Source organism: Macrobrachium nipponense, chromosome 18 (genome assembly GCF_015104395.2).
Source record: "Macrobrachium nipponense isolate FS-2020 chromosome 18, ASM1510439v2, whole genome shotgun sequence".
In the NCBI taxonomy this organism is placed as follows: Eukaryota; Metazoa; Arthropoda; class Malacostraca; order Decapoda; family Palaemonidae; genus Macrobrachium; species Macrobrachium nipponense.
The window spans coordinates 27575232-27585409 of NC_087211.1; positions in this window are offsets into that span (position 1 = coordinate 27575232).

Sequence of the window (10178 nt, forward strand, 5' to 3'; positions counted from 1 at the left end):
GGTATGATTCTTCACGTTGAAGACTTTTCTGCTTGCGCTTCATTGTACTTTGACAGTCAAAAGAACACTTTGTTATGAATGTTTAGAATTAACTGTAGTTCATGGTTATGGTATGAAGTATGAAGTAGGAATGTTTTTGAAGTTTAAATTAAATTTGTTTTAATTTTTGAAGCAGAAAAATTAAAGTGAACTCTCTCTCTCTCTCTCTCTCTCTCTCTCTCTCTCTCTCTCTCTCTCTCTCTCTCTCTCTCTCTCTTATTGTATAGACGCCGTTCAAGTTCTTTATCCAGGTATAATGTTGCTTAATGATTTGAGGTCACTACTTTTTAATCTTTGGTGTCGATTTTTTTCACAATTTCCATGTCTGTTGGAATACATCTGTTTTGAGGTCTTAACTCTTGCTCTGATGCAGTAGAAGTCAATTTGTGTTGTCAGATTTGTTTCAAAGAAACCCGATCTCATCTCCACCATTAATTCTGGAAGTCCTCCTACCGACCCTTGTTTGGATCACCAGGCGATTAGGATAAAGGTCACCGTTCATATTCCGATCCCTGTCCTGTCAAGCACAGGAGCCTTCCTTCATCGGAACACATTTTCCTTTGTCAGTCTCTATGCAAAGTTGTTTGCCAAGTCTCTGCTGTAATAATGTCCTGTTAAAATCCGACTCGCTGCTTATCGTATTAGTTATTATTGACTTTTGAGCTTTTCCATTCGCGCTCTTGAAAACTTTTACTTTATATCCTTTTTTTTTTTTTATTAATGTTTAGTCTGTTTGAGTACATGTAACTCTTATTGTAAGCGCGTGTTCGCAGTAATTTAATAATTTGTTACAAAAAATTTTAGGATCCCAACTTGCAGCCAGAAGTATTATGTAAAATTTTTCTGTTAAACACGCAAACGGGCGCGCGCGTGTTCATACACACATACACATACAGACACATATATAGATATATAAAGCCACAAATAGTTTAATATCCAATTCACATTACCTTGAAAATAACTTACACCCAATTCCCTTGGGTGGATACCATCCACAAGGTGTAGTGACTTGAATATTAAACGACCTTTGTGGTTTAATGTTTGTGACTATAAGAGAGAACACAAGATATATATGTACACACATGAGATATATATATATATATATATATATATATATATATATATATATATATATATATATATATATGTGTGTGTGTTGTGTGTGTAGTGTTGTGGGTGGTGTGTGTTTGGGTGGGTGTACGTTTCACGGATCACATGATTCAGTGCTATCCCATACTGGCATAAGGCCAGATAATCACAGTTATCAACAGCAGCGTAAAAGCGCTGCTCCAGTGCTGATCATGGCAATTAACATTTCGGTTACAGCTTTATACTGATATTGTGTTAATAAAGAATTCTTGATTGTAGTGGAAAGTTCATTTGAAAACTGTCTTATCAGCATCAGAAGCGGAAATGACAGCTTTCCTAACTTGCGGCATAAAAGCGTGACGCCGGATGCTTCAGTATCAGCTAGACTGAATCGGTAAAAATGATCGTCTGGCAACCGCCTGCAGAGTCTGGTACTCTTTAAAAACGAGATTTCTTCGATAGAGGACTCATTGAGTAGCTGTTATGACGCACGTTATTGCTAACCGGTCGAGCGATCGGTTAGCTGGTTTCATTCCTACCGAATAAAGGCACCACTTGATCAGTAGACTGACTCGGGGTTCGATGAATGAATGAATCATAACCGCGGACAACAGTCTCGGCGACGGACGAGCGGATGACATGATATCACGGCTCTTGACGTAGGCGGGACAAAGGGTGTTTGCGACAGAGAAAGTTGTAACGTTGTTTAATCACCTTATCGGTAACTCAAGTGTTATCTCTCTTATCTGAGTGGTGTAATACTGTTTATTAATTTTGAATGGACATGCGTCGTCGATTTTTCAGTTCGAGAAAAGTTATTTCAATATCTCCGGGAGAGATTAATGTGAATACGTTAGGCCTGTTAAAGCGTAATGAAAGTTATCATTGGACTTTTAGGGCATTCTCAAGTTTCCGACAGGAATGCATTTTATGACATCTTAGTTACAGTATTTGAAAAAAAATCTGTGGTTCTCTTCAAGACATTCGTATTGTTTGACAAGCGTTATTTCCCTATTTTGTTTTTCCGAAAGAGAAAGAGAATTTTATAAACATTATTTTTAAAAAATATAATATAATATACGAAATGGTATTGTTGCTTCCATTAATTTTTTATATCAATTGCTGTATCAGATAGCCTCCTTCTCTTTCGAAAGTAATCCATGGTTACTTCTTTAGCAGCTGAGCAGAAACAAGGAGGTTTGGCTTTGCCTTTCCTGTATAAGGAAATCCCTTTTCAAATGTGTATTTTGTTTAGGTCAGCTAAGGGTCTCGCTCTGCTCTCGCCTTTCTCGTAAGGATGACCTCTTGGCCCTGGTGACCCCTTTGGCTCGGTGATGGTCAGAGAAAGTGAAAAGCTTAAAACAAGAGGTATCAAAGGTCATTTAGGATTGAGTGAGCAGCGTGAGTCTAGTTATATGGAGAGTCCCTTTACAACTGCTCGGTTTGCGGAAAAACTAAGCAGAAAATGTATGCTTTACGTAATAATAAAAACAGTGAAAATTGGATAAAGTTATGAAGAAAATCGCTCTGAGACGGACATATCACATCGTTAATTTTAATGTACCATCATGCTGACATCAACACGACCTTTTCATCGCGTAACCTGAGCAACACCTGTTTAACGTTTCTCTCTGCATCCCCCCTCCCCCTCCTCAGTTTCTCTGTCTGTCTATCTGTCTGACGATAAGCTAATATTATCAGCACGATCCTTTGCAAGGGAAACGCAGACAGCACTGCCTTGTCGCTCCCTGAATGAGCGCATTCACTGCCGATGTAGTTTATCAGTTTTTACATCCTGGCGGAAAATACACAAGTTTTTATTCATCACCCTTAGATGTGTCGCTTAGACAAGTACCGTGAAAGAAGTCAATGAGTTCGCTTCGAAGGAGCTGCTAGACAAGACACAAACATAAAGCCAGTGAACACCGAGTGTATTCTTCTTAGCTACGAGAGGAGAGCCTGTTACCCCGTAAAGATCAGCAAAAGCTTGAATATCATGTTGATTTCGACCGTAACGCCCTCAGTGCAGACTGGCTTGGTTGACAGTGTGGTCTGTTGTATCCCGTTGGTCGGTATACAAATAAACTGTGGCGAATTTTAGCGTTGCCAGGTTGCCAGGTATAAGTCTGCCTTCTTAGCTCTTAAGTATATGGTGTTTATGAAAGGTACTTTTGAAAACGATTTTAAATGGACAACTCTCTCTCTCTCTCTCTCTCTCTCTCTCTCTCTCTCTCTCTCTCTCTCTCTCTCTCTCATATTTATTGTCAGCTGTTCATACACTTCTAGATTATTTTTACTTCTGGTTTCATGTATCTCACACAGTCGATTGAATTCAACATATGTATGGCGATCTGCTTTATTTTCTCGCTTGATTATATTATATCAATTGGTGTGACGTCCATTAGATCAAACATTCTTGGCAAAGTAAGGGCTTATATTTCCCATAAACGGCAACTTTTTCACTAACGTGTCAGTAACCACAGAGAATATAACTTTCACTTGTTTTTGTTCATGATGGAACTTTTCACGAACACTTAAAACTCATGTATGCCGTACAAAAAATGTGTTAGTTTTTAAGTACTTTTGTAGTTTAGGCAGCATTTTAATATTTTATTTGATGACAGCTAAGAGACATTTAGATATTTACATATTTAATGATTCAGCTTTATTTTTGCGATAAAACTATAAAGCTCTTAAGTATATTACGTAGATTATGATTTTTCTTGCTTGTCATGATTTTTTCCTTTACTACTTCACTTTAACTACTTTTCTTATTTAGGTCTGATACTACAACTCGTCCTTGTTAAGTTGTTATAGAATGACTTTGCCAAAAAGGGCGGAAGTCCGCTGAAATTCAGAAAGGCATTTGGTGACGTTTGGAAAGGAACTGCTGAGATTTTGGCGCATCTTTTCTTTGTCAGAGGTCATATCAAGAACCCTTTTGTATTAAAGTTATTGCCCTTTTTTGACCAAGAAAAAGTATTGTAAACAAATGTCTGCGTAAATGCTTCTTTTTGTATAAGAAAGGTAACCCTCAAAGATTGTACTGCGCTATATCTTTTGTATTTTAGGAAGTCACGAACTTATAGGTGAATGAATCAGTTTTCCAATAATGGGTCTAATCAAAAGTATCCTATTCCTGTTCTCAGCAACGCATTTGAGTGCTTTCATGACTAAAATTCAGGCTTCAGGTATGGGTTCTATTATTAAATAAATGAGTTAATAGAAATAAATAAAACGCTTCAAGGCATGAAGGCAAACTTACAATACCTGTTCTTATGTCATTTTTCAATTCATTTTTTATGCTAACTCTTCACCTCGCTGTTGATCTGAAGGAAAGGCAGGCTCCTCCTCTCTTCATACTCCTACGCCCCTTGGACTTGGTGCCCCTCTGTTCTCCGATAAGGAATGAAGGTGGGACTGAGAGAGGAGGAGGGGAGGGGATTTATGAGTTGAGGGAGAGGAAGGGCATGAGTCACACGCGAGACCTCAACATGAGGTGGGCCTCGGTGTGCTAGTATGGGCGGCAGGTTTCAATGAGGGAGTCAGCGGAGAGCCTTGGGGGAACTCTTCTCGTGTGAGAGTGAGTGCCTGTCCCTCCTTCCTCCTCAGTCCTTCAGTTTCCTTCGTTTCGATCCATAGGATTGACACAGTCCATGTTTTCATTCCTTCCTCTGAGAAGAAATCCGGCGGCTGTCGTTGATTCTTAGAGTGCCATATGGTGCCAAGGGTGATCGCGAGTGTTTTTGGTTTTTTAACCGATTCAGCGCAATAGACATTACAGTGTTTATAAAGCTATACTTGTTATTCTGCAAAATTGTGTATCTGCGATACGTAAGAACTCGATTTAGTGTTTTAGTGTTCTACTCAGTGTTTTCCTGTCTTTCATAATCACGTTTCCCCAAACTCGTAGGTGTGATATTTACGTCATTCAAGAAAGTTGCCAAGCAGCAAGTTGTGCTTTTAGTGATCCAATTGTAGCGTTGTCAAAGATACGAATATTTCCACAATTTTTGCTATTCATTTTCATTTGGGTCATAGAAAAGACAGAGTAAACTGCAGCAAAGGGTGCTCATTGTTTCGGTGGATAAATGACCAACAGACTCAATAGATAAAAGGACAAGGCGACTTCAAACGAAATCAAAAGTCCTGCGAAATCGAAAGCAATGGTCTTTTATGGAAGCTGTGGCTTCGTGCCAGGGTAAACCACCAAGGTGTTAATAATGCTTTAGTGACTGACTGCGAGTGGTGCTTCAGGAAAATCGTGTCGTTTTAGTGAAAGCCTTGGTAATTTATTTTAAAAATTATTAATGCGATCCCTTGAAATCTGTGCAATTTTGGTTTATTGCTTTACCGACAATCTGTTTTTGAAAGGAATGTGCTACCTCAGCTAAAACTGTGTTGCCTCAAGAAAACGATAATGAGATTTTTTGAAATAGAAACTTTTCAGAGCTACTGTTTTCCGATTGTGTAACTCCATTTTGCTTGTGATCTGACTGCTTTCGTGCGCATTTTTTTACATGTAGTTATAGATTTAATGTTTTCTAGGCAACTTTTCTCATTTATGGCGCGGAAGCACAGTATAATTTGTCTCAATTAATATAATATTGTATAACTTGACTTCAAAGATCACGTTCTGTAGATATGTATTCAACTCTGGATGCATATATTTGATCAAAATCCTTTTTGGATTGCGGTTAAAATGGGAAATACAAGTCGGCTCATTAAAACAAATCATGGAGCTTGTGATTGCGTCGCCCTCATTAAAGGTGCTAATGGTTCGCCCTGATACGTAAGAGGTCGGGAGAGTTTAATTACTACCCAGTGTTATTACTCATATCTTCTGATTGGTTAATGACTGAGATAAATACCATATGACATGCCAGGGAATCAGTAGGTCACATGCTGTGGGCACCCTTGTTTCATAGGTAGTGATTTTAGGGATGTGTCGAAATGGTTTATTTTTGTTTTTGGTGCTTTTTTTATTATTTGAAAAAAAAATGGTTAGATAATTATTTGCGGTGTTGTCTGTCTACGTAGGTTTTGCTCCTCTAACAGTACAACGTAGGACAGTAACTGCATTTTGTTTCTGATGTAACATTTCGATGTCCTGATATCAATTAAAATCTCGAATATCATTCATCACATCTCAGATGCCACTTACAAGACAAAGCTTCGAAGGCAAAAGTCGTGGCTTGGTCGTCAGCTTTTATTTAGCAAGACCTTTTGTAAGGTATGGGTCTTAGTCAGCACGCGAGTAGAAATTGACACAGAAGACCTGGCCTGAACCTTACTGAACCTTTTTGAACTGCTTTGTTTGATGTCTTGTTCTTTATTGCATCGTCGGTACAAAGGCTCTTTGATACCGTCCTTCTGAGGAAGATCTGCCTCGATCTTCCAACCAAGTCAGTTTACATTCCTTGATCATTCGACGACCTTTTACATGATTGCTTACGTAGATGTTTGTTTTGAAGTCTTGTTTGACACCGACATCCAGAGTTTGTGAATCTTATACTTGTTTATTGACTTGGGTTGTGTTTATTGCTTGAATGAACTAACGCACTCATTTTGAAATTATTTTTGTAAGATGATTATTATCGATTACACAAAGTTATTTGTTCATCAAATTTGTATATCTGTTTTATGTGAAATATTCTAGGCCTCTGCATGAGTATGATTTTGTTTCGTATGCGGTTGAGAAATTGATTTTATTAGCGTGCAGAGGATTGTCTTCACTCTTGTGCATAAATAGAAGTAATGGAATACGTGAGTTGTCTTTTGTAGTCTGATGGCCATACTGTAGATGTATAGTGTGACTGTTTGGGAAGGAGAAGTGAGGACCTTTTAATTGAAATGTAAAGGGGGTTGATCAAATGTAGCACATCTCTGTTCATTAGGTTTTTGTTGTCCTGTCCGTTGTCCTGTCTCCAATAAGTACAAGATTCTTAAGCTTACTTTAAACCGAGATTTTCTTATATAAAATCATCTCTACAATTTTGCACCTCCTAAAACAAAGGTAAAACGTGCTTTCTCTCATTGAATTTTTCTGGAACATCTCTAAAATTTTTAATGTTCCCTGCAGTCTTGGTTTGTTTGGTCTTTCTTTTGAAAAGTTTTATGGTCATGTTCTAGGGACCAGTAACTTGTTATGAAGGCAAGTTTTCCTCTCGTATTGTGTGACATATATATATTTGTTACCTTTTCACAGCTGAATGGACTGGTGGGATGTAGGTATATATATATTATATATATATATATATATATATATATATATATATAATATATATGTGTATATATATATGTATATATATCTAATAAAAGGAGCCCATAAAAACACCAAAATGTAGAGAGAAAAGTACTATATTTCAGAGACACACCCAACAATAAAATAAAAATTCCCCACCTGGAGACGATTGAGAGAGTAACTCACACCCTTGAGAAATCCAACCCTTTTGCATTTACCTACCCAAATACCTTAGCCAAATCCCTGATTAACGTCCAACAAAAGACATCTCCCAAAGACTCTGGGGTATATGAGATCCCATGCCAGGACTGTGACCAATCTTACATCGGATTTACAGGTAAATCACTTCCCCAGAGATTAATACAACACAAACGGTCAGTTAGGTATGGACAACAGAACTCGGCTATTTTCAACCATATAAATGAACATAACCATAGAATAAACTGGAATATGTCACGTGTAATTTATAGCAGCAACTGCCGGTACAAGAGTCAAATGATGGAATCGGCCTTAATAAAAGAGAAGCAGGTAATGAACATCTCAAAAGGGGCTTGGATATCAGATATCGTCGACGCAGTGTTCATTCAACCACGCTTAAGAAAATTAAAGGAAGATTATCAGCGGGGGTGACCTAAATTGGCTTACTTGTGGACGAATCTCTTGGTATAATACCACCGTTTCTGTAAACTTTTCTCATTCATATACCTGAAGAGAGAGACAGCAGTCTCTGAAATATAGTACTTTTCTCTCTACATTTTGGTGTTTTTATGGGCTCCTTTTATTAGATGGAATTCTGTTGTTACAGAACATTTTTACCAGTCATGTATATATATATATATATATATATATATATATATATATATATATATATATATATATATATGTATATTGTGACGAAGTGGCCTAGAGTATCTGAGTCTGGCCACCATTAATACTTGGGGCACGAAGTAGCCAAAGATCTGTGTCTGGACACCATTAATATTTGTTAACCCAAATTGCCAAGTATCTGGTTACTTCATTTACCATTTGTACTTGTTAGCACAAGAGACCCTTTTATTCCTGGGTCTGGGACACCCTTTGTACTTGGGGCACAGTTTGATCAAGTACTTGGTTATTGCTTACCTGATCCTTCATCACAAATACTAAACGACTGAATGCTCTAAAGGTAACAGTGATCCCTTATAGAACTGAACAGTCAAGAAAACAATCAGTTTAAGTTCATTAAAATGGATATGAGGTAATCTTAATTAAAGGGCATCACTCCTTCACTAATTTCAAATCTAAGTATTTCCCTGATTCTAATTCATTTGAGGGAAACGGCACAATTACCACTCTATATTTCTACCTAGACAAAAAAAAATAGAATATAATACTGTTGATATAATAAAATGTTCATATAAATTTTAAATACAAAATTTTATTTCTAAATTCAAAATTTATAAGTGAAATTCACAATCTCAGGGAAATTGTTATTACTTGAAAACAAAAGTTTAATTAATTCTTGAATTAATTATTAAGCAAAATTAAATCAAAGTTTATCACGAAAATTAATTAAATTAAATCATAAAGCAATAATTAAATTTGAAATGAAATGTAATTAAATACAAATTAATTTGCAACTGTTAGATTCAAACAATTACACAATAGAATATTATTCAAACTAATTAAACAAAATAAAGACAATGCAAAAAAACATAATGCATAATATGAAAACAATTAAAGCTTTGACTGTACAAACATTAAGCATATAAAAATGGACATGTCAAAAGAACAAAGCAAAAGAAAAATGTATTGAAAATGATAATTTTATCCAATGGTAAAATAAAACCTCGAAGTGCACTTCAAAACATTTGAAAAATACCTGTATACACAGCTGCAGCTTCTCACTCAAGAGAAAGGCCTGTTACACACTTTTACACTTTCGTGGGCGCCTTCACAGAACTAATTGAAATAATACTATGTTCAGATTCCACAAACAACACATATATTACTAAGAATTATATAAAAATGTGTGACCACCTTATATATAAGCGTGAATTACGTTACGGAAATGAAACAATTCGGGTGAGAGAGAGAGAGAGAGAGAGAGAGAGAGAGAGAGAGAGAGAGAGAGAGAGAGAGATACTATCCCTCACGCCAGTGGCTAGGTCCTCGAGATCGGTTCTCTATCTCCATATGCGTATCGACATATGGGGCAGTTAACAAGACGAAAACATATTACGTCATCTCTATAGGGATATGAGTATGGAGCCTCTTTTGCTATGTTCGTATATTTCTATGAACAAGGGTCCCTTATTTCGTTATAGGAGCTGCTTTTTAGGATGATAAAAAATCAGCTTAGCAAAGGTATTCTCAAGATGTAAAAAAACAACCCTCTCCAGAGGCTTACATATAAGCGCTTACTCTCTCTCTCTCTGTCTTACGTATGTTTCAAAATGAAAAGTTACACTAGTTAACATGTGTTATCTTTAAATGTGGGAATCTGAAGACAAAAACATACATTTCATAACATGATACACAGGTTCTGAGGTGAATTAATCATATTACCAAAATTATAATTGCATTACAAAGCTTACATTATAAGATTATATCTACATATATATATATATATATATTATATATATATATATTAATATATATATATATATATATATTTCCACAACTATCTATCGATCTATATATAAAATGCAATTTCTGTCTGTTTTGTTGTTTGTTGTTCGTTATGCACGCCCAGACTATGAAAGCTAGGGCTACTGAATTTTTACCATAGACTTCCCCCCCACCCCCGAAAGGTTTTAGTCAAAAT